The sequence below is a fragment of the Lutra lutra genome, chromosome 2 (genome assembly GCF_902655055.1).
Source record: "Lutra lutra chromosome 2, mLutLut1.2, whole genome shotgun sequence".
Taxonomy (NCBI): Eukaryota; Metazoa; Chordata; class Mammalia; order Carnivora; family Mustelidae; genus Lutra; species Lutra lutra.
The window spans coordinates 65,013,294-65,039,261 of NC_062279.1; positions in this window are offsets into that span (position 1 = coordinate 65,013,294).

Here is a 25,968-nt window from a genome sequence, read left to right on the forward strand (position 1 = left end):
AATGCAAAGGAGATGTGAGGACATTGACCTATGATAGATGCAAGTTGCTGTCCATAATACTTATTAAATATGACCTTGGAAAACACTAAAGACTCTTTAGTCATGTACTGACAGTTAAAATGACACTATGGTCAAAAAGAATCCTGGGGGTGCCTGGTGGTCAGTCGGTAAGTATCTGACTCTTGGTTTCTGCTCAGTTTGTGATCTCATGGGTTGAGAGATCAAGCCCCGCTTCAGCTTCCACACTCAGTGGGGAATCTGCTTGAAGATTCTCTCCCTATACCCCTCCTCTGACCTGTGCTCCCTTCCATGTCTCGCTCTAGAATAAATAAATAAATCTTAAAAAAAAAGGAGAATCCTAGATTGCTAAAACACTCCTAAAGATACACAGTATGAGTAAAACTCATCTAAAGTTTCAGTAATCAGTATATACCAGAGATATACTGATATCTATATCTATACCTATATATATATACACACACTGATATATAGCTAGATATACCAGTATATCAGTATATACCAGAGAACTTACAAGTATAATGGTTTTGTAAAACTCTTAAAATTAACCCCAAAGAACTAGAAACTGATTATATTCTTTTTGATGGATTAATACAATTTATGAAGGAATCAGTACATGTAGGAACAAAATTTATGAACCTGAGTCTTAGATCTGTACCTCTCTTTACCATTAGTTCTTCAGAAAATGGAGTCTGTGACCAAGCTCATTTGCTAGGCAGAATCCTAGAGCAGCGGGTCTGAGGAAAGGAAAGTGAGGCAGGGAAAGAGGGAATGCACATACAAAAGGATATGTAACCAAGCTGGCCATAGCTTCATAAGAAATACAGTTAATTGCTTGGTTCTACACACTGTTTTCCCAATGGGCCCTGCATCAGAGTTGTCCTTTTAGGACAGGGATCCAAAGAATTTATCTGTAAAAGTCCAAACAGTAAATACTTAGACTATATAGGGCATATGGTTTCATTCACAATTATTCAACTCCATTGTTATAGCATGAAAATTATCATAGATGATAAGTAAATAAATGAGCATGTCTATGTTTCAATAAAACTTTACCAAAATAGGAGGAAGGTCAGAACGGCCCTTTTACTATTTGACACACTCCATCTTAGAGGGAAAGGGAAGGGAATTTACTTACCCTTTCTTTCCTGTCTCCCCTCTTTCATTGGTTAAAGTTCACCTCATGGGGCACTAATTCTTCTGGACTTTGTCCCACCCCTCCCTATAATCACTGTGTAAATAGATTCTACGTACCACAGCATTGCTGGTGCATTATTTGAGCTTGGAAATGTTGGAGGAGTCCTAGCCTTCATAGATCTACTCAGGTTAAACCTGATTCCAAGAACCACTGTGGCTGCCACCATGGTAGCAGGGATGAGATGCTGAGATGCAATAGTGGTGGCAGCTTGGGCTGTCTACATGGACTGGAGCCTGGAATCCTGATGAGGCTGACCCAATCTAGGGAACTCCCTAATCTGAGTATGATAATGTGTAATATTCAAATAAGGATTTAAACTTTTCATAAAGAAAATGAAAGTGAGAAGGGCTGATGGACACATATTTGACCTATGTTCTTTGTTCTAATGTTTGTTACATTACCACCACTGTGAAAAACGTTAAGAACATTCTCTGGAATGTTGCTGAACCTATTTCTTCATTAATACCTGAGCCTTAAATGGCTACTGAGAAAATTGGGATAAAAGCAAAAGTTGAAAATAATATCCAAAAAGCTGCAGTGGTCCTCTCAGTGGACCTCTCAGGTGTCTATGGAACTCTTATCATAGGCAGGATAGTTGGTTAGATGACCATCAGAGATCTTTCCTGTTTTTTACATAGCCAAGCCAGGCATTGGTATCAGAGAGTCTGGATTCATATCCTGGTTTTGTCTCATGGAACAGTGCGACTTAGCAAATTCATCCTTTGCTGAGCCTGTTTTCTTGATTGTAAAGGAGGAAAATAATACCTATTGCTGTGAAGATTAAATGAGAGAGTAAGTAAACTGAAAAATACAGTGCCTGATAACACTGGACATTCAATAAATGGAAATTATAAGCTACTTTGTGTGTATGCCTGATAAAGCTACTCTTACACTCATGGGACCTCTTGAGAGAAAGATTTCTGTGGATGACAGAGTTGGTCTCCATTCATACCTTTACCATGTACTATTGTTGTAAAGATGCATCATGGATGACTTCATCTTTGTGGGCCTCACTTTTTCCATCTGTCAAATGAGCATATTTTATACCTACTTATAAGCTATTATTGGGAGCATAAATGATTTAAATATGTGTGTAAAGTACCGGTACTTTGTTTGACATACAGTAGGAGTTAACTCAATGGTAGCTATTATAATTATGTAGTTATTATAATTAATATTTCTCTCATATAGAAGTATAATCTAACAAATAGAGTTAATCACTAGTGTCTTTCCTAACTGCCTCTTCTTATACAGATGTAATGTATCATGAGCAGAGTAGGTAAATCTGTGACTTTGTGATTTATCTGTTTCAATCTTTATGAGAATTGTCTGATAACATCAGTACTGTCCTAAGCACTGCCCTGTGTAGTGGGCTAAATAGCAGACAAAAAATACAAGCTGGACCTCTAGTAGCTTTCACACCATGATGCTGTGATAGTGGAAAAGAAGTTGAAACTCCCCTATTTCAAGTACAAACTACCCCCAAACACTCTATTGTTTTCCTTTACATATAGTCAACCATCACAACAATCCTATAGGTAGGCACTCTTATTTTCAGTGTACTAACGCTTAGAGAATTTATGTTAACTTCCCCTAGGCTGTAGAGTTATACTAAGACCCAGCTAAAACCCTGAATTGTTTGGCACCAAAGCCCTTGCCTTCAACTATTCCATAGTAAGTCCTTGCATGAGAATAGAAGTCACAAAATTTCCAGTTCTGTCTGGGCCATACACTTGATTTGTGGCTTGAACAAAACATATCAATTTCTAGGCCTCAGTTTGCTAATCTCTAAAATGAGATGATTGTATTGTCTTGATTGGTTCACTCCAAATCTATAATTCTGTGCATATAGAAGAAATAATGATAATAGATGCATTTGTGGTTGGGAAGAGGTGGTGGTCAAGATGTTCTGGAGAGAGGGGATAGAAAAAGTATGCCGTTGTTAGCTGTCATGTCCCTCTAGCGGGAGGTACACATGCCCTCAGCCAGCTGACAAGCTGACGCTTTTCAGACATAAGATTACATCACTCCAGTATCTTTCCATCTTACTTCAATGGCCTTTCAGACTCTACTTGATTTTCCTGTCACCCCATTATCCTACTAACCTCACCTTTTCTGGTCCTTGCTCACTCCTCCTTATGGGCCCTGGAATACATCAGGCACACTCCTGGCTTAAACCACTCCACTTGTTATTCTCTTGCTTGGATATCCTCAAAACCAGGTCCCTCATCTTCTTAGGGTCTTTGACAAAATGACACCTGTATTCTGGGGCCTTTCTGGACCATTTGTTTAAAATCACAAACCACTCCTTTTTCAGCTACCCTCATACCATCTCCTGTTTCATTGTCTTCATAGCATGTAACCATCTTTGATATATTTATCAATTACCTCTCTCCCCTCTTGTAGCTCTCCCCTCTTGTAGAGTGGAGGAAGCTTTTGTCTCTATTGGTCTCCCAAGGATCCCCCATGCCTTGAACAATCCTAGCACATTTTTGAATGAGTGAAAAATCAACATTTGAAAAATAGAGGATAAAACAATTAGTATTTTATATATATATATATATATATATATAATTTGTGTGTATACAATTTATATGCCTATAAATTATACATATATAATTTTATATGTATAAAATATACATATTTTATGTACATATATAATATAAATTTTATATACCTCTGTGTGTATGGCTTATAGAAATAATTAATTGGCTCTGGTCCAAGATGGTGACATAGAAAGATGCTGAACTCACCTCTTCTATGAACACACCAAATTATACCTATTTATAGAGCAATTCCTCCTGAAGAACTGATGGCAGACTGAACAGTTTAAGAACAACAAAACAAAAGATAGAATGGCAAAAGAGACAGAGGCAGAGTAACAAAAGGAACCCCCCCACCTTCAGTACTGTGAACTGCAGTGGGGAGGTATAGCAGAGGGACCGGGAACAGATTCATTTGTCCTTGTGCATAGAAAAAAAAAAAAAGTTTAAAAGAACTGCTAGTTTATAAAAGATCCAGCCCTAGACCTCTGCCAAATGGTGGGGGAGATCTCTGGGTGGGAGGAGCTGGTGGATATGGTCTCTGCTCCCATCTACCTTGAAAGTGCAGGCCAGTGAAAGGTCTGGGTGTCCTAACCTGCCTGCTGCTTCAGTAAGCCCCAGGCCCCTGGCCCACATCAGCCGCAGCCATCCCATCAAGGAGACCACAAGACTTTGTGGCACCAGAACACCCTGGTCAGCACTTGCTATAGCTACAGTCTTTGCACCAAGGTGACACAGGCACAAAGCACCCCAGAACACTCCAGGTCCCTACCACTTCTGCTTCAGATGGCTTGCTAGGGTAGCTCTGTCACAGAGCATTCCAGTACCTCCTGACTGATACCTGCTTCAGATCTAGCTGCTCTGTCAGGATGCGCTCTGCATGGAGCATCCTGAGAACCCCTGCCCTATGCCAGCCTCAGTTATAGCCACATGTCAGGGTACCCCCCTACCACATGCAGAGTACCCTGGGACACTCTCACCCATGCTGGGCTCAGCTCCCAGTGCCCAGGCAGAGTGCCTTCTGTGCTGAGCACTCTGAAACATGCCAGCATATATCCACTTCAGCTTCACTGTCCTGCCAAGGTACAACTTGCAGAGAGCCCAGGGACCACACCAGCTCCTACTTTAGCTTTAGCTGTCCTTCCAGGCAGCTGCCTGTGTGGAGTACCCCCCAAGCTTGCACCTTGCCCTGGCTCCAGCCACTCCTCCAGGGAAATCTCTGTGTGGAGAATCCTGAAACACTCCAATCTACACCCGCTTCAGCTATTCTTCCAGGGTGCCCTCTGCGCACAGAACATAGGAGTTCCTGGCATAGACACTGCCTCAGCTCCAGTTGTCCTGCTAGGGCACACCCTGCATCGAGTGCCTTGAGACATCCCACCTTGCACCCACTTCAGCTTCAACTGTCCTGCAATGAGCATCTGCTACACGGAGCCCTAGGATTTCCTGGCCTGAGCCCTGCCTCATTTCCAGTGACCTTCACAGGGCACCCTCTGTGCAGAGAGCCCTGTGATAGTCTTGCTTACACCCATTTTGGCTTCAACTATCTTCCTTGGTGCCCCCTGTGCATAGAGCCCCAGAACCACTTGGCTTGCACCCACTTCAGGTTCAGCTGTCCTGTCAGGGTACCCTCTGAGCAGAGAGCCTCAGAGTCACCCAGGCCCACACCTACTTCAGCTCTAGCTATCCCAGCACAGCCCCAAAGAGAAAATAAGACAAAACCCGCAGAAAAAGAACTAAATGAAATGAAGATAACCAATATGCCTAATAAAGAATTTTAAAATGATCATAAGGATGCTTACCAAGCTGGAGAGAAGAATGAAAGAATCAGTAAGATTTTCGATAAACAGATAGAAAATATAAAAAAAAGAACCAATCAGAGTTGAAGAATTTAATAACTGAAATGAAAAATACAGTAGAAGGAACTAACAGATTAGTGGGTACAGAAAAACATAACAGCAATCTGGAAGACAGGATAATGGAAAGCACCTAAGCTGAACAGCAACAGAGAAAAGAGTAAAAAACAAATTAGGATAGGTTAAGCAATCACTTGGATGACATCAAGAGAATAAACATTTATATTCTAGGGATTCCAGAAAAGAAGGAGAAAAAGAGGCAAAAACAAACAAACAAAAAAAACAAAAAAACAACTTATTTGAAGAAACAATAGCTGAAAACATTCTAAATATACATCCAGTTTCAAGAAGCACAGAGTGGTTTAAACAGGATAAACCCAAGGAGTTCCACACCTCAACACATAATAATTAAAATGTCAGAAGTTAAAGGTAAAGAAAGAATTTTAAAAGCATTAAGAGAGAAGCAAAAAGTTATGTACAAGACTGTGGAAAGAGCCAAGATGCCCTTCAATAGATGAATGGATGAAGAAGATGTGGTCTATATATGCAATGAAATTTTATTCAACCATCAGAAAGGATGAATATCCAATATTGGCATAAACATGGATGGAACTGGAGGGGATTATGCTAAGTGAAATAAGTCAAACAGAAAGCAATTATCATATGGTTTCATTTATTTGTGGAACATAAAGAATAGCATGGAGGACATTGGGAGAAGGAAGGGAAAAATGAAGGGGGGGTAATGGAGGGGGAGATGAACCATGAGAGACTAGAACAAACTGAGGGTTTCAGAGGGGAAGTGGTTGGGGGGATGGGTGAGCACTGTGATGGGTTTTAAGGAGAACATGTATTCCATGGAGCACTGAGTGTTATGCAAACAATGCATCATGGAATACTACATCAAAAACTAATGATGTACTGTATGATGACTAACATAATATAATAAAAATTATAATAAAAAGAAATATTTAAAAAAGTTATGTATAAGAGAAAAAAATATAAGGCTATCATCTGATTTTCCAACAGAAACTGCAGGCCAAAAGAAAGTGGCAAGAAATATTCAAAGTACAGAAAGGAAAAAAAGAATTTACAACCAAAAATACACTACCCAGCAAGGTTATCATTCAAAATTAAAGGAGAGATAAAGAATTTCCTAGACAAATAAAAGTTAAAAGTGTTTATCACCACTAGAGCCTTATCAGAAATGCTAAAGGGACTTCATTAAGTGGGGAAAAAAGGCCATAATTAGACATAAGAACATTATAAATAAAAAAATGTAGATTATGACAGTATTTACACAAAGGGTGGAAGAGGGGGTTTAAATAATGGAGGCTTTTTTTTTTAAAGAATGTGTTTGAACTTAAATGACCATTAACTTAATATAGACTGCTACATACTTAGGATGTTATATATGAATCTCATGGTTTATAACCCAAACCCAAAACCTATAATAGATACATAAAAAAAAGAAAGTGAAACATAAACACTACATAACATATACATAAAATAAAGAAAGCCAAACATTACATTACAGAGACTCATCGATCACAAGTAAAGAGAACTCGATCCTGCCTACAAGGGACTCACTTTGTATCTAAAGATACTTACAGTTTGAAAGTGAAGGAATGGAAAAACATTCACCATGTAAATAGGAGTGAAAAAATAGCCAGGATATCAATACTTATATTAGACAAAATAGACCTAAAGCAAAGACTGTAACAAGAGACAAAGAAAGGCATTACATGATAAAAGGATCAATCCAATAAGAGTATATAACAATATAAATATCTATGCATCCAACATTGGAGCACCTAAATACATAAAATAAATACTAAGGAACAAAAAAGGAGAAATTTACAGTAATACAATAGTAGTAGGGTACTTTAACACTCCACTTATAACAATGGATAGATTATCCAGACAGAAAATCAATAAGAAAATGGTGTCTTTAAATGACACCTTAGACCAGATGGATATAACAAATATATACAGAACATTCCATCCCAAAACAACAGAACACACATTCTTTCCAAGTGCACTTGGAAAGTGAAAGTGCACCTCTCCAGAATAGTTCATGTGTTAGGCCACAAAACAAGTCTCAATAAATTTAAGAAAACTGAAATTTTACCATACCATTCACCTTTCTGATCAAAATGGTACAAAACTAGAAATTAATCACAAGGGAAAAAAATTGGAAAAAACACAAACTTGTGGATGCCAAACAGCATGATACTAAACAACCAATGGGTTAATGAAGATATCAAAGAAGAAATAAAAAAATACATGGAAACAATTGAAAATGAAAACACAATGGTCCAAAATCTTTGGGACACAGCAAAAGCAATTCTAAGAGGGAAATACATAGCAAGATAGACCTATCCCAAGAAACAAGAAAAAGTTCAAATAAACAATCTAACTTTATTATTATTATTTTTTTAACAATCTAACTTTAAACTAAAGGAAGTAGAAAAAGAAGAACAAATAAAGCTCAAGATGAGCAGAAGGAAGGAAATAATAAAAATCAGAGTAAAAATAAATGGAATAGAAACTAAAAAACAATAGAAAAGATTAGTGAACACAAGAGCTGATTTTTCAAAAAAAAGATAAAATTCATAAACACTTAGCCGGACTCATCAAGGAAAAATAAAGGAAAAAAAAAAAAGAGAGGGCCCAAATGAATTAAATCAGATATGAAAGAGAAGTAACAACTGACACCACAGAAATACAAAAGATTATAAGAGAATATAGTGAAAAATTTTATGCCAACAAATTGGACAACCTTGAAGAAATGGATAAATTCCTAGAAATGTACAGTATTCTAAAACTGAATCAGGAAGAATTAAAAAGTCTGAAGAGACCAATTCCTAGTAATGAATATGAGTCAATAATAAAAGAAATTACCCAAAAATGGAAGTCCAGAACCAGAGAGATTCACAGGTGAATTCTATCAAACACTTAAAGAAGACTTAACAACTATTTTCCTCAAACTATACCAAAAAATGGAATAGGAAAGTAAGTTTCCAAATATATTCTACAATACCAGCATACTAGTATTTTATCAATACTGTGATTAAAAAAAAAAAAACAACAACAGACAAAGACACCACAAAAAAAGAAAACTACAGGCCAGTATCTTTGATGAACATAGATGAAAAAAATCCTCAACAAAATACAAGCAAACAACTTTCAATAATATATTAAAATGATCATTCACAACAATCAAGTGTGATTTATTTTAGGGATGTAAGGATATAAGGGATGTAGGGATGTTTTAGGGATGTAAGTTTCAATATTAACAGATTAGTCAATGTGATACATCACATCAACAAAACAAAGGATAAAAACCATATGATAATCTCAATAGATGCAGAAAAAGTATTTGACAAAATTGAATATCCATTCATGATTAAGATGCTCAAGAAAGGTGTAGAGGGAACATATCAGAACACAATAAAGGCTGTATATGAAAAACCCACAGTTAATACAATATTCAATGGTTAAAAACTGAGAGCTTTTCCCCTAAGATCAGGAACAAGACAAAGATGTGCACTCTAACTGCTTTTATTCAACACAATACAGGAAGTCCTAGCCATAGCAATAAGAAAACAAATAAAAATAAGAGGAATCCATGTTTGTAAAAAGTTAAACTGTCACTATTTGCAGATGACATGATACTATACATAGAAAACTCTAAGGACTCCACCAAAAAACTATCGGAATTAAGAGTGAATTCAGTAAAGTTGCAGGATAAAAAATTAATGCCCAGAAACCTGTAGCATTTCTATATAGTAATAACAGAGTAACAGGAAGGTAAATTAAGAAACAATTCCATTTACTATTGCACGAGAGAGAATAAAATGCCTAGGAATACACATAACCAAGGAGGTGAAAGACTTACTGTGGAAACCATGAAACATTGATGAAGGAAATTGAAGATGACACAAACAAATGGAAAGATATTCCCTGCCATGGATGAAAAAATTAGTATTATTAAAATGTCCATGTTACCCAAAGCAATCTAAATTTAATGCAACCCCTATCAAAACACCAACAGCTTTTTTTTTTCAGAACTAGTACAAAGAACCTTAAAATTTATATGCAACCATAAAACACTTCAAATAGCCAAAGCAATCCTGGGAAAGAACAAAACTTGAAGTATCACAATTCCAGATTTCAAGATATCCTACAAAACTATGGTAATTAAAATAGTATAGTACTGGCACAAAATAGACACAGAGATCAATCAAACAGAATAGAAAACCCAGAAATAAACTCACACTTACATGGCCAGTTAATATATGATAAAGAATGCAATAATACACAATGACGAGAAAACAGACTCTTCAAAAAATTATGTTGGGAAAACTGGACAGCTACATGCAAAAGAATGAAAGAGTACTACTTTCTAATATGATACACAAAAGTAAAGTCAAAGTGGATTAAAGACACAAATGTGAAATCTTTAACCATAAGAAATCTAGAAGAGAACTAGAAGAGGCAATCATTTCTTTGACATTGGCCGTAGCAATATTTTTCTAGATATGTCTCCTAAGGCAAGGGAAACAAAAGCAAAAACAAATTATTAGGACTACAATAAAATAAAAAGCTTTTGCATAAGGAAGGAAATCATCAACAAAACAAAAAGGTAACCAGTGTAACTGGAGAAAATATTTGCAAATGATGTATCTGATGGGGGTTAATACCTAAAATACATAAAGAAGTTATACGACTGAACATCAAAGAAAGAAAACAATCCAGTTAAAAAATGAGCAGAGGACCTGAAAAGATTTTTCTTCGAAGAAGACGTCCAGATGGCCAACAAGCACATGAAAAGATACTCAATATCACCAATCATCAGGGAAATGAAAATCAAAACCACACTGAGATATCACCTTACATCAGTCAGAATGGCTAGAATCAGAAAGACAAGAGCTAACAAGGGTTGGCAAGGATGTAGAAAAAAGGAACTCTCATGTTCTGTTGATGTGAATGTAAATTGGTATAGCCACAGTGGAAAACAGTATGGAGGTTCCTCAAAGAATTAAAAATAGAGATACTATATGATCCAATAATTCCACCACTGAGTACTGATCCAAAAAAAAAAAAAAAACAACAACACTAATTTGAAAAGATACATGCACCCCTATGTTTACTGCAGCATTATCAACTATAGTCAAGATATGGGAAAAACCCCAAGTGTTCATTTATAGATAAGTGGATAAAGATGATGTGGTTTAAACATATTATGAAATATTATAAATATTATGGCCATAAGAAAGGATGAGACTGCCATTTGTGACTATATGATGGACCTAGAGGGTATTATGCAAAATGAAGTAAGTCAGACTGAAAAAGCAATGATATGAAGCAATATGGCATCAGTCATAGGTGGTATCTAAAAAAAAAAAAAAACAAAAAAAACAAATGAGTAAATGAGTTAATAAAACAAGTGAATAAATCAAGAAAAAGCAGAATCACACCTATAAATACAGATAAGAAACTGATGGTTGCCAGAGGGAAGGGGGTGTGGGGATGGGCAAAATGGGTGAAAAGCAGTGGGAAATACAGGCTTCAAGTTACAAAATGAGTGAGCACGGGAGTAAAAGGCACAGCATAGAGAATATTGTCAATGATATTGTAATAGCATTATATGGTGACAGATGGTAGTCAAACTTGACGTGAGCATAGTATAATGTATAGAGATGTTGAATAACTATGTTGTATACCTGAAATTAACAAACACTGTGTGTCAGCTGTGTTTAAATAAAAATATTTTAAAAATGAAATAGTCTAAAAGTTCACATTTACTAATTAATTTTGCAATATAATATAACATTTACTCAATTATTAACAATCTATAATATATTTATGAATTTTAGGTGAAGGATGAGAGACTTCTAAATTAAGAATTATCTGCAGATTTCAGTTTTTCCATCAATAATGCTCAAAACTATAATTTATTTGCGAGTAAATGCTTAAAATTCTGATTTTATATATTCAGAAGAAATTGTATATCATGGCTATCAAAATCATTAAAACATCTTCAAACTATTACCATATATTACAGACAAACTTCCTATTACAAAAAAGGAGAAAGGCATCAAAATTTTTTTGAGTTAAATCACATTAAAATGATCTTGATGTATTGCTCAAATCAGTATTTGGAGACTATCTGTTATGTATTTTAGTAGAAGTTCTGACTATTTTAACCAGTGCTTCCCAAACTTTAATATGTATATAAAGCACCTCAGGTTTATGTAAAATGCAGCTTCTCATTCACAAGTTTTGGTGCATGGTCTGACATTCTCCATACCTAGAAGGCATAAAAGTAATACTGATGTAGGTCCTCAGAGCATCTAAATTGGAGCCAAATTTCTAGTGCATCTAGCCAAAATTCTCCTAGTATTACTATTATAGAGTCAAATGAGCTCCAAATAGAGAACATTCTCTAAATAGAACATTGTCTCCAGAAAAAGCCTCATGGATACATTGACCAACTGGTGTCATTTGGTGCTGAATGAAACAGAAAAGCTTGCTATTACAGACTCACATCAGCTGGAGAAACAAGAGGGAGAGGACTAACTCCCAGGCATTAGGTGCATCTGATATCTGAAGAAATGGAGTGGAGCATCTTGATTCTTCTTCACGAGTAGAGAGTTATTTCATTGCTGTATCCTAGCCTCGAACTGGGTTTTTAAATTTTAATATCTTTAAACCATAATTCTCTTACTCTCTAATAACACAGCAGAAAGGGCAAGGGAACTGGAAACTTCAATCCTTAAAATATGCAGGAAAATTAAATAAGGGGTTGGAATGAGAAGAAGGACTACATGTTTATTTTTTAACACAAGCAGGTTAGGAATGGCACAGAAAGGAACACAGGCTGCCTCTTTTTGCCATTGCTTTTGTTCAACATGGCTCCTTGAACTTTGGGGATATACTCAAGTGGTTTCACATACGTAGGGCTCAGTTTTACAGGTGGAGTGATGCATAGAACAGCAGCAATTCTGTAAGATAAGCCTCTACCATTGGTCTCCCTGGAAGGATTTCCGTTTGAAATGGGCACACCCAAACTTCTTTTGGTGGTTACGGACAGCACCCAGAATCCCGTTTCTTGTTTGGATTGACAGGACTCTGAATTGACAGGAAAATATGAGAGATAGTGGGGTAAAATTTGTCTTTCTGTGTCCAGAAAGCTCCATTGCTGGCAGTGGAGAATGAAGGGGATAATCAATTAAAATATTATATCTTTATGCTACTCTTCAACTTGTGAAAAGAGGGTTTAATTCTGCAGGCACACTTTACTTGAATTATGTGGTATCTTGCCTTCCTCCTGACTTCTTGCACTTGCTTTTGAGCCTTTCAAAACATGTACCAGGCCAAACCCATTAGGATAAAGAGAGAGGTGAGATGCAATCCCTTTACCTGTTTTTAGGTTGGGTGGCACCAAAGTCATCTTGAATTCACTGAATGTGCCATCTCAGATTCCTGCTTTTTCCATGTTCAGAGAAGGGAGGGTAGTTGTCTTCATTTTCCAGTGTTAACTATGATACTATCCAAACCTGGGATAGAATAACCTCAGCATTTCTCTTTTCTTTTCCCCTGTCATGAAACCAGCTCCTCAATTTTGAGGAAAGCTACAATCTTATTTATTATTGTTTTAGAGGGGGAGGAAGGGTAGAAAGAGAAGGAGAGAGAGAGAATCTTAAGGAGGGTCCACACTCAGCATGGAGCCCACAGTGGGCTCAATCCTAGGACACTGAAATCATGACCTGAGCTAAAATCAAGAGTCAGATGTTTAACCAACTGAGCCACCCAGGTGCTCCTAAGATCTTAGTTTTATCTGTTCCTTTAAGGAACATCAGAAGTGAAAATGAATTTGTTCCTCCTTATTTTCACATGCAAAACACATGTGATATATTATTTCTTCAGCAGAGCTAATCAGGGGTCAGTGTCAAACACTGCACAATTTGGTATATTTCTTCAAGTAGTCTTATTACGGTCATAACAAGTAAGCCAATATTGCCTTTGTTCTTCTGCATTTTCTCCTGAGTACATAGAACTTCTATTTGTTAAAATTTCTTAAATGTAAAGAACCAGGGCTGGGAGATGATATATGACTTTAATACAAAGCAGTGTTACTTCTTTCCTACAGAAATTTTCTTCTACATTTAGTCTCATCATTACCCTCCTCATCATCTCAGTTAACGCTCATATAGCACTTATTATATACTAGGCATTGAAAGGATTTTTCATTTTTTAACTCATTTAAGCTGTAAAACTTCCCTGGAACACAGATACTATTTATCCACTTTCCAGATGAGAAAGCTGAGGCTCAGAGATGTTGAGTAACTAGTCTAAAGTCATGTGACTATTACAAGTGCTAGAGTTGGGATCTGAACCAGGCAACCTAACAGCTTAGTCCTTACAGCTCTTATCCGCTGAGCTATAACTTTTGTCACCAACTAAAACAAACACATGCACTTCAACGGCTATTTTCCATTAAATTCCTTACTTTCTTTCTTGAGTCCTGTTTGGTTCTATGAAGTTCTGTGATTAAGTGGTAATTAAGGGATTTTTTTCAAACACACCAATGGCTTGTTCATTTGATAAAACTCTGGTGTTTATGCTGTCTCAGATTTTCCCCCTAATTCTTAATTTTTTTATGTCTCAGGGAAAATAATTCTGTATCTTGCTTGCTGATAGAGATCATGACCATACAAATTAAAAATGTGTAATTTTATTTTATTTATTTTGTTATTTATTTATTTATTGAATTTATTCTGTGTGTGTGTGTGTGTGTGTGTATGTTAGTCCCCTTAAAATACATCATTAGTTTTTTGATGTATAAATATGTAATTTTAAAGAAAACCATAGAAAATTTATTCAGGTATATTTCAGCATTTGAAAAGAGTCAAATAATTAAAACATTGGTAAGATGTGAATTGAAGGCAACAAGTCTTAGGAAGGAGCCTGTGTAGCAGAAATCCTTTTTCTCTTTTCCAGGCAGCAATGGGCACATGAGCTTCGTATGACACAGGAATATGTTTGCTTAATGACTTGACAGATCCAATGCCAGTTCTGGTTTATGAGAATGGCCCTGTCTGTTGCTATGTAGATGATGAATTGTAATAAATGTGTTCAAGGACATGAGATAACATCAGCAGAAACTGTCAGAGAATATCTACTACAGAGTGTAAAAAAAGTTGCAAACATTTCTGGTTTATAAGAAGATATTTTGGGGAGAGATATTACTTCATCTTTCTGACCTTTAATCTTTAACTATTTGAAAATTAGACAATCAATTCTTTTGTTATTAAATTAGCTTTCAAATCTACCAAAATACATCTTAGCATACAAGTGGTTACAGTTAGATGATAGCTACGTTTAATTTTACCTCATAACCTTTATTTTCTTTCATTTTATTTTCATCAAGCAGCATACTGAATGAATGCATTTTACAAAACAGTAGTTGTTCAGTGCTGTGTACACACATGTATGCACATATGTATGTTTGTATGTGTGTGTATGAACTGCGTCTAGGAACAAACTTGTGTTTCAGGGTGGAAACTTGGCATTCCAAGTTTCAGTCAAAATTATTTTTATGACTTAGTTACAAACCCACAAAAACATGGCATTATAATGTAAATGCTGACATAATCTTTACATATACCCAGCAATAAATCAAGGTGCTATATAATATCACATTTAAAAAGTCAAAGTAGGTAAAAATACTGGGTTAATATTTGTTGAGAGAAAGAGAAAAGTTAAACACTTCTAGTTTCAATTTTGAATGAAATATAGAACCTTCTGTGTATCTTCCATTAAAAAAATAAAATGTAAAGTGGCCATCATGAATAAGTGAAATTAATGTTAAAAGTACTCTCTATATAAAGTTAGGGGTTTACTATTTTCTAATCCAAAAGCAAATCTATGAATGCCACAGAAGAGTCACTTCCCTAAAGAATTAAATTTCAGTCACACATGTTCTGCTGGAGATTGAAAAGGTACTCAGTGCCCACTGAGTACTGTGGAAGGCTAAGGAGTTTGTGGAGTCAAATGGAATATCATGCCACAGATTTCTCATTGAACACTTGATGTCATGCGTCATCTGACACTGGCTTTTCCACCAGGTCATTTCAGGATAAGGGAGTACTGAAAAAGCATAACCAACTTAGCTGGTGAAGCGCTGACAAGTTTTAGGAGTTTGGCTGGCATTCCAAAATTTATTTGAGTTAATTTTCATTCTCATTGGCTGGCAAAGCTCAGTGAAAACTGGGTTTTCAGGGAACACTTTCATTACTTTCTGATTATACTGGTATCAGAAACACCACAAGAAAAGTACTTGAGAGACAGGTTTTTATCAGAATAATTTTCAGGTGAGGAAGAACTTTCTGTTCACAGGTACAAAGAATATCTGGTTTGTGTTTATTTATAACACATGGCAACTGCAGGCATCAGTATTTATGAAAGCGAGTGTAATTGGTGTGCTGATGGCTTGTTCCTGGACATTATTTGGAATTTATACTTTCTGTAGTAGGTGCCAAAGAATTCTCGTTGATTGGTTAAATAGGTAGATGGCACCAACAGATAAAATCAATCCAATAACAGCACTGAATCTGCAGAAATATTAGTTATATTTTTAAATTTAATGGGTGATGATTGAACAGAAAGAGTGTTAGTCTAAGTAGAAAATATCACATTTTACTGAATCTTAGGGCCCAAGGGTTAAAGGACATTATAAACGATATAATGATTCTCAAATTTCCATATATTCTATCTCACCATTTGCAAGGAAAAGGCCGGCATTATCTTCTGAAGATAAAGTACACATACTTAAAAGAAAGAGGGCACGGATTGCATGGAGCACTGGGTGTGGTACAAAAACAATGAATACTGTTATGCTGAAAATAAATAAAAAAATGATTAAAAAAAGATTTTGCTTCTGCTTTAGTAATCGCTATGGAAAATCCAAGTTCTGCTTAGACCCATCCGTGGAGTGTACCACTGTACCTGTCGGTTTGGTTGGGTTTTTAAGGGAGAGTTTGATAGCACATGTAAAAATAGTAGCTAAGTGGAAAAGAAAGAACCAATTTGATTAGAGGCAGGACAAACAGAAACGTCCCTACTACTGGGTTTTTTTTAGAAGATTTGAGAACACAGTTTAATTCTGGAAGCCTAGATGAGGTCTCTAGCTACCTCTTAAGGAAAAATTTTTTTAAAGATTTTATTTATTTATTTGACAGATAGAGACCAGAAGTGGGCAGAGAGGTAGGCAGGGAGAGAGAGAGGGGGAAGCAGGCTCCTGTGAGCAGAGAGCCTGATGAGGGGCTTGATCCCAGGACCCTGAGATCATGACCTGAACCGAAGGCAGAGGCTTTAACCCACTGAGCCACCCAAGCGCCCCCCTCTTAAGGACATTTCCCAAGGGTCTCATCCCTGCAGTATGATGGAAGCTAATCTGTTGCACCTACTTACCCCAAGGGAAAAGGGGAAAGGTAGCAGGAGAGTCCCCTACCCACTGATGGCTCATTTCAAGCTGGCGTATTCTATTTACCCCACTGCTAGGCCTGACTTCCTGTGTGGCAAGAGAAGAAGGGGAGCAAGGCTCTGGCCCTCTGACATATAAAGCAAAAATTTATAGAACAAGTAGGAAAGACCTGCTTTCAGCCGATACAGGAAGGCAAAGAAGGAAATGGGACATGCCCATTTCTTCTCAAGACACAGTAACACTACTCTCTGTTAAATGTGGTGCCAAAGATGTCAACTTTTATCCAATCCAATTGAAATATACTCCTTCCACAGGGTAGCCAAAGGAGCTGAAGCCCAGACAGATATTTTCATCTCTATGGGCAGAGATGGGAATAAAACAAGAGGAGAAATGTTCTTTTTCCCTAATGCCACACTTCCCTTCTGACCATGGAATCCTTTGCATAATTTCTACACCAAGTGACTATCCAGAACTTGCCTGACTAACTCCAGAGGCTGGACATCATTCCTGGCAGTTCAGTGAGATTCAGGATACCGATAGCAAGTTCTTGTATAGAAGCTAACTTGCCCCATGAGTTCTGCCATGTGTGTTGGTGTTTCCTTTGGAGCAGCAAAGAGCTGATCTAATTATGCAACTCATTTCTAGATATTTGATACAGTTATCTCTCTCCACAGAGCCCTCCTGACCTTCAAACACCATGTCTATCCATGAAATCCAAAAGGGAAGTGGGAAGAATTTTTATAAATGTAAGGATATTTAAAATAAGTTTCTTCTTAAGAGCACTTTCCCTTATATCATGTGGAGGAGAAGTCCAGCTTAGAGACTACAGGAGAAGCAGCACTGATTGTCAGGACCCCCAGTGGCACTCTGGGGAATGTATCATGCCTCTTCTTTACTCTCACTACACAGCAGTGAAGGCTCCTGTCTCTTTCTGTATGTCTTCTTCTGCCTCTGCTCTTAAAAGTGAAATTCTGCATAGTTGGGAGGACTGGTACAGAGTTAAGACTCGTAGAGCCAAGAAAATAAAGAGTCAGATGTCCCAGCAGCTTTCAGTGCGTCCTGATTCTCACCACCCCCAGAGCAACCATGAAAGTGGGAGGGACCAGATGAAGACATTTAAAAATTGGTTCTGCTCCACAGTGATCCAGAGCAAGCTGGGGCTCGGCTGCTTTGAGGTAGTTTGAGAAGCTTCTCTCTGGGGTTGGGACATTAATGTGGCAGCTCTGCTCCCCCTTTGAAACCTCCCTGACTCACTCCCCCAAAATAAAACTTTTTCTTTTTTAAAAACATATTTAACTTAACATACAATCTAATGAAACCAAATTCCATGGAAATCCAACAGAAGTATATATTCAGCATAGCCATGGCCAACTCTGGTCTTCAGCATGGATCTGTAACAACGGAAGTGTGTGGGTGTTTGTGTCGGATCTGTGCCATTCATTGGGTCTACAGCAAGATCTGTGTGAGTTAAGAATTCCACTTATCCCATACGTTACAAAGGGAGAAAGGAAGTGCACTTATGTGCAGTGCTAAGAAACAAACAAAACAAAACAAAACCCCCTACAATGTAAAGGCCCACATTTTAAAAACTGTGTACCATCTGCTGGAGAGTGGATTACATAAACCTGGGATCTGAGGTGGATCTGAGATGACATATACATTGCTATATGGTCACTTATGTAACAATCATTTTCTTGGGGAATTACCTACTGAGGGCTTTGCATGACTACTCCACATTTATAGAAAATACCAAGCGTGACATGAAATGTAGAGAAAGTAAACTTACTCTTCAGCCTCGTGCATATGACTTGGCAAAATGTGAACCTCTGTAATCACCTGGTAGGAATCTAAGATCTTCCAAGTTCTTTAGTAACCTTGGGAATTCATTAAGATTGTCAGGGTCTGTCACAGGTAAGCATTGAGTTGATAAGGCTGAAAGAGCATTAGGTTAAACTTCCTTTATTTCTTTCTCATTACATCACACAAACGTCTGGGTTCCTGACCAAATACATTAAGAAAAAAAAATAGAAGAGGAAACTCTAAATCATGATTGATAAAATGCCACGCAGCTTTAGAACTTCGTTGACATTTGCTCTCTTGAATTGTATCCTAATGCCTATATGGCATATAATTCTAAAGTAATGTAACTTAAAAAAAAAAAAAACCTTAAAACATACCAGGAAAAATGTTCATTATTTCCTTGGAACAGGAATGATAGCACTTAATGGAACAATAACACTTAGTTCAATAATTCCAAAATTATAACCCTTGCTATACTGTCTCTCTGCAAGCATCTAATCTTGTACAAGTTCCACCCACATTGCTTTGAATGTCAGTGTGCCTGGGCCTTACACTTTGACACATGCATCTTCTCTAGCATCCTCATTACAGGGAAACTTAATCTAGAAAGTTCAAGAGATTTGTCCAAAGTCACAGAAAGCTAGGACCGGAACCAAGATCTGTTTTCCAGGATAATATTTTTGCCACAACATCCTTCTGCCTTTTTCCTTCGTGGGTGGACTTAATTTTGGGGGGGGTGGAGAGAGAAAAAAAACACAAATTATTCGAAGACAAGTCTAGTGAATAAGATGGATGATCAGCTCAGTGCAATGTGGCAAGCATTCATTGGGCACCAACTAGATACAAGGCATTCTGACAAGTGTTGCAGAGGATACAAGAGATTTTACAGTGTGGGGCATGACCTTAAATTAATTCTAATAGATGGATCCGAAAAATGAGCTGTGATTACAGTGTAATTGAGAGCAGTTTTCTTAAGTTCCCAATTCTGTATTATACCCTTTCAATCAATAGATTTGGATTTACAAAACCAACAGAGAAAGCACCTAGTTTAGTTAAGTACCTATTTGTTGTGCCCTTCTTTCAAATTCACAATGACAGGATTGGAATGAACAAAATTATTAGCTTATGAAAAGCATTATGAGCCTTTAAAATGAAAATGGGACCCAACATTTTAGGTAAGCGTACAATTATTATTTTCTGTAAAAACTGTTAGAATTTTTAGACTATTTATGTACTGCCAAGTTGCTATGTGGATACCTTTGGGGAAGCAAAATCAACACATCCAATCTGTGGTGACAGACCTTTAATCAATCCTGTGCTATTCTAGAGTCTTTCAAATATGGTCAGCTCCTAAACCTGCTGCTTTTTAAAATTCTGAAATAAAGATAATAAATACTCTGTTAGTCTAATCTGTCTGTTTCAATTAATTTATATTATAGTGACCTAACTGGCCTAAAAACACAAGTTCATTGTCTACACCTTTTCCTGTGGTTTATGTAACAAAATAAATGTCTTTTCATACGAATATCTTACCATTGACCTGTCATCAATATAGTTTTGAGTTAGTTTTCCAGTAATAATGTATGCTTAGGAGATTAACAGTTGTTGAACATACATTAGATGTCTGTCACATTTTACAAACTATTAATTACATCATTTATACATTTAATCCTCATAATAACTTCCTGAAGTAAGTGTTAGTAAGGACACTAAGGTTCCGAGAGGCTAAATACATTACCTAAATTCACAGAATGAGAAAGTAGGTATGCTGAGATTCAAGCTCAGATCTGTGAGTTAGTAAGCTGTGCTCTTGTGGCATTAGATGTACATGCTTCTTGAAATCAGAGTGCTATGTGACCTTTCCCTTTTATAATCAAGGGTGTATATTGTATGATGCCTGGCCTTGGGGGAGGAGGGAGTTGAACATAAATGGTGGAGAAAGAAATGGTAATTACTTAGGTGGTCTAGGAACTTCAAAAGCTAGTCCTTGGCCTCCCATACTGCGCTGAAAGAAATTTGAGGGATATGTATGCATAGAAGAACATGTCCGGCAGACATGAATGCTTTATTAATATTTGGGTCTTTGACCACACAGTTTCATGCATTTTCTCAGGGGTCTAAGCTGGTCTTTATGAGGAACCTCCAAACTCTTGCTGAGGCCAAAAGCCATCCAAGTTTTCTTTTTTCCCTCAGCTTCTTTCTGATTCCCACTTGTCTTCTGAGGGGAAATGGAGAAGAGAAGAGAGCACTTATTCTTCAGCGAGCACAGGGCCTGATTCTATTTTACCATACAAGCAGGAAGCAAATCTAGAGACAAGTGTTTGTGTTCTTTTCAAGAAAGCAAGTCCTAGAGCCTTATATTCCCCAGTTCTTGACTTCTGGCAGACTCATATTTTGACTCCTAGCTAACCTTGTTAAAATTTTTAGCCCAAGAACCAAAAATGTTCTTTTTTAAATTTTAACGATTTTATTTATTTATTTGAGAGATAGAGAGAAAGAGCACACAAGCAGGGCAGAGGGAGAGGGAGAGGCAGTTTTCCCTGCTGAGCAGAAAGCCTGATGCAGGGTTCAATCTCAGGACTCCGAGATCATAAGCCAAGCTGAAGGCAGACGTTTAATTGACTGAGACACTCAGGTGCCGCCCCAAAATGTTCTTGTCCCTCAAAACATCCATAGCAGATGGATTAAGGATAGTGGAAATGGAAATAGGCTAGTACAAAGGCTATTAGTTTCTATTAGCTATCAAGGAGCAGTATGCATTGATTTGAAGTATATCTAGCTCATGATGCTATCATTATCCAGTGTCCTAATCGTCTCAGTTAACCAGCCTAGATCTACCTTAAGGTTAGGTGTATCATTTCAATGACGATAAGGATAGAAGAAATGTACAAGAATTGCATCTGACCATATCCTTTCTGTACTTGGTGGAGTTGACTTGACAGGCAATCTGAGAGCAAATATCTTCAAAGAAGGGAATCACTCACAAATTGCCGGAAACAAATATTTTCTAAATCTGTGGTTAATGAATACAATAATTATGGTAGTTCTCTTTTTTTTTCTCAAACCTATCAATAAGTTTATGCCAAACTTCCAAACACATATCAAATCTAACTGATTAGCCCATAAGAATAGTTTCCAATCTATATTGTGTAAACAGGTCTTTATGTGCGTATGGGTCTATGAAGCTAGGCCTATCTTTTCCATGTATAAGGATGGAGCTTCATATATTGTCCTAGTCAGGATAGACAAGTAAGCACAGGTAAAGAGTTTTAAAGATGTCTTGATGACTTGAGGTAATTGTGGAATAAAATACCTATTTGAGCCCCAACAAAAAATCATAACTTTGTATCACCACACATAACCAAGTTTTCACTGCTCCTTTTATTTTACTTCCTATTGGTGTAATATTTAAGAATATGTTTAATATTTTTATTTTGTAAAATCTAAGTGTGAATAATATTATTAATTTAATGTCCAAAAGCTATAGTCTCTTCCTGGCTAACAAAATGAATCAAAATTAGACCAATTTGAACAATTTTTTCTGCCTTATATTTGCCATATATTTGCTCTTCCAGGCTTTCTTGCAGTTAGGGATGCCATATGACAACTTCTGGCCAATGAAGCATAACAGGAGTTCTGTAATTAAAAAAAAAAATAGTAGCCTCCTTCTACCTGCTGCCTTCTTCCTCCCTACTTGAGACACTGAAATAAGGATGTGATTCATGATTCCTCAAATTTCTTGCTATCATAGTGTACTAAGCCTAAGGATGAAAGTCTATGTACCATGACAGTGCAATAATGCAGCTAAACTTCTACACCCAAAATGAAACCATAAGTTTCCAGAGTGAGAGACGGTCCTATTAGATTAGCGATGTAGATAATAGCAACTCACTTATTATGTATGTCATATAGAGGAAGCCTACAAGGCTAAGAAAGCATGAATGAGGGATATACATCTCAGTCTTCCAAAATATGGTGTAGGTAGATCTGGAGTTATCCAGACCAAGGTAGGCAGGAAAATCCTATAAGGAAAGGAATCCAAGCAGAGATACCAGTGTGTGCAAAGGCAGGGTGATGAGCTAAAATATGGCTTGATTGCTGAATGTCTTGTCTGTAGTTTAAGAGTGTCACAAGCCATGGAGTTAATGGTGAGAGATGAGGTTAAAGATGGGGCAGGATCTTGATCCTAAAAGGACTTTTATGCCAGGCTGAGGATTTGGAGACAAAGAGATATGTTGGGATGAGGGACAACATGAGGAATATAATGGATTTTTTATCCTCTAACAAAATGTGGAGGTTTAATTAAGTATTTTTTAAAGATTTATTTATTTTATTGAGAGAGAGAGAGCACAAGAGTGGGGGAGAGAGGCAGAGGGAGAGGGAGAGAAAGAATCTGCAGCAGACTCCCCACTAAGCCCTCAGGGGGAGGTGGGGCTTGATCTGAGGGGCTTGATTATGACCCTGAGATCATGACCTGAGCCAAAACTGAGAGTTGGATGCTCAACCTACTCAGCCAAACAGGTACCCCAGTTATGTGTTATTCAGAGCTAGTGAGGTCCTAGGAAAATCTCCTTCTAGTACCAGTGGGAAGTTTTCATAAGTAAAGACTAGGACATCATTTCTCTGGGTATGAAATACATGAGGATATTCTTAAGCTAGAGCATCCTTATGAGCTGGGAGCACTGGCCTTTTCTGAGGAAGGGCTCTTCCCTCCAAATCCAGGCAAGTTTCCAGGCATCTAAGAAGGAGGCTTTACTGGGTCCATTTGGATGCTGACTCTGTGTTCTCAAGGGCCGTTGATAAGCAGAAATAGTGTAACCACAAGAATGCCTTCTGATAACAGTAAAATAGGCTGCTGCATTCCTGAGCCAAAGCTGGTGTTCCCTCATCCACTGCCAAGCTAGAGAAAGAGACAAATTATTCAAACCTGCTCTACCTATTTCGGCTGGCAGCTCTCAGGAAATGAAAAATGAGTAGCAGCGTATGTGTATGTGTGAGATTGAAAGAGAAAGATAGAAAAAGAGAGAGAGAGAGAGAACATACCAGAGTTTAGGCACAGATCCTGGCCATGTATGTGGTGCTACAGTGTCTTGTTTCCTTACTCTAGAGGCTGGGGGCTGGGGCGGGATACCACTTGACCAGTTGATCACTCCTGTGCCAGAGATGGAGTCTGCCAGAAGCCTGCCTTTGCCTTTTAGTACTTTGACTCTCGCAGCCTGGAAGAGCTATGGCCAAACTGCTCACAATGCCTCTGCCCACTATGCCATCTTCCTTCCTGCGACTTCTCTAAAACCAAACTACCTATGATGAACACAGACTTGCTTTGCACATGCTGTCTTGCTCTTCTTGGGATCTCCTTCCTTCTTTGTCTGCTTGGCAGAATCCTATTTATCCTTCAAACCAGATCATGAGTCACTTTGTCTATGAAGGAGATTCTCTTTCTTCCTGATACCACATGTGAAAAGTTGCTGTGCTTCCTTTTGGTTGCTTTTATCCTTTAAACTGTTTCCCTTAACCCCTTGGATATATATGTATATGTATATGTATATGTATATGTATATGTATATGTATATGTATATGTATATGTATGTATATATGTATGTGTATGTGTAAATGTATATATTCATGTATATACATTTTAAATTATGGTAAGTCATACATAACATAAAACTTACCATCTTCAGCATTTTGAAGTATATGGTGTAGTAGTGTTAAATACAATCATGTTATTGGAAAAAAAATCTTCAGACATTCTCATCTTGCAGATCTGATATTTTGCACCCATCAATCAACACTCATTTCCCCCTCCTCCCAGCCCTCACAACCACCATTCTACTTTTTGTTTCTATTAATTTGACTACTTTTATTGCATCATATAAATGGGATCATGCCATATTTTTGTGTGTGTGACTGGTTATATTACATAGCATATGTCTTCAAGGCTTATTGATGACATAACATATGACAGGATTTCCTTCCTTTTCAAGGCTGAATAATATACCATTGTATGTATATATCACACTTCATTTATCTATTCACTCATTGATTGACATTTGTGTTGCTTCTGCCTCTTGGCTATTGTGAATGTTACTATGAGCATGGGGATAGAAATACCTTTTCAAGACCTTGCTTTTCATTCTTTTGGACATATACCCAGACAAGAATTGCTGATTCATATGATAATTCTATTTTTAAGTTCTTGAGGAACACTCATATTGTTTTCTATAGAGGTTGCATCTTTTTCCTTTCCTACTAACAGTGCGCAAGTGTTCTGATGCTTCACATCCTCATCAACACTTGTTTTCTAGCTTTCTTTTTAATTGTAGCTATCCTAATGAGTGTGAGTGATATCACTTTTGTGGTTTTGATTTGCATTTCTCTGATAATAATGTTGGGAACCATTTCATAGCTAATTAGCCATTTTTATATTATCTTTGGAGAAATGTTTATTCAAGTCCTTTTTCTATTTTCAAATTGGGTTTTTGTTGTTAACTTGTAAAAGTTCTTTATATAATCTGAATATTAACTCTATCAGATTTATGATATACAAATATTTTCTCACATTCAATAGATTGCCTATTCTTATTGTTAATTGTATCCTTGGTACACAGAAGTTTTAATTTAGATGTAGTCTCATTTGTCCACTTTTTATTTTGTTGTCTGTGCTTCTGGTAAAACAACCAAGAGATCACTGCCAAATCCAATGTCATGAAACTTTTCCTCTGTGTTTTCTTCTAGGAGTTTTATAGTGTTAGGTCTTATGTTTAGGCCTTTAATTCATTTTGAGTTATTTTTTGTATATGGAGTAAGGTAAGGGTCCAACTTCATTCTTTGGATAAGGATATCCAGTTTTCCTAACAAGAAAATGTATTTGTTGGAGATATTGTCCTTTCCCATTGAATTGCCTTGGCACCCTTGTCAAAGATCATTTGACCATATATATGAGTGTTTGTTTCTGACATTTCTACTCTATTCCATTGGTTTATGTGTTTGTCTTTATGCCATACCACACCGCTTTGATTATTGTAGCTTTGTAATATGTTTTTAAATCAAGAACTGTGA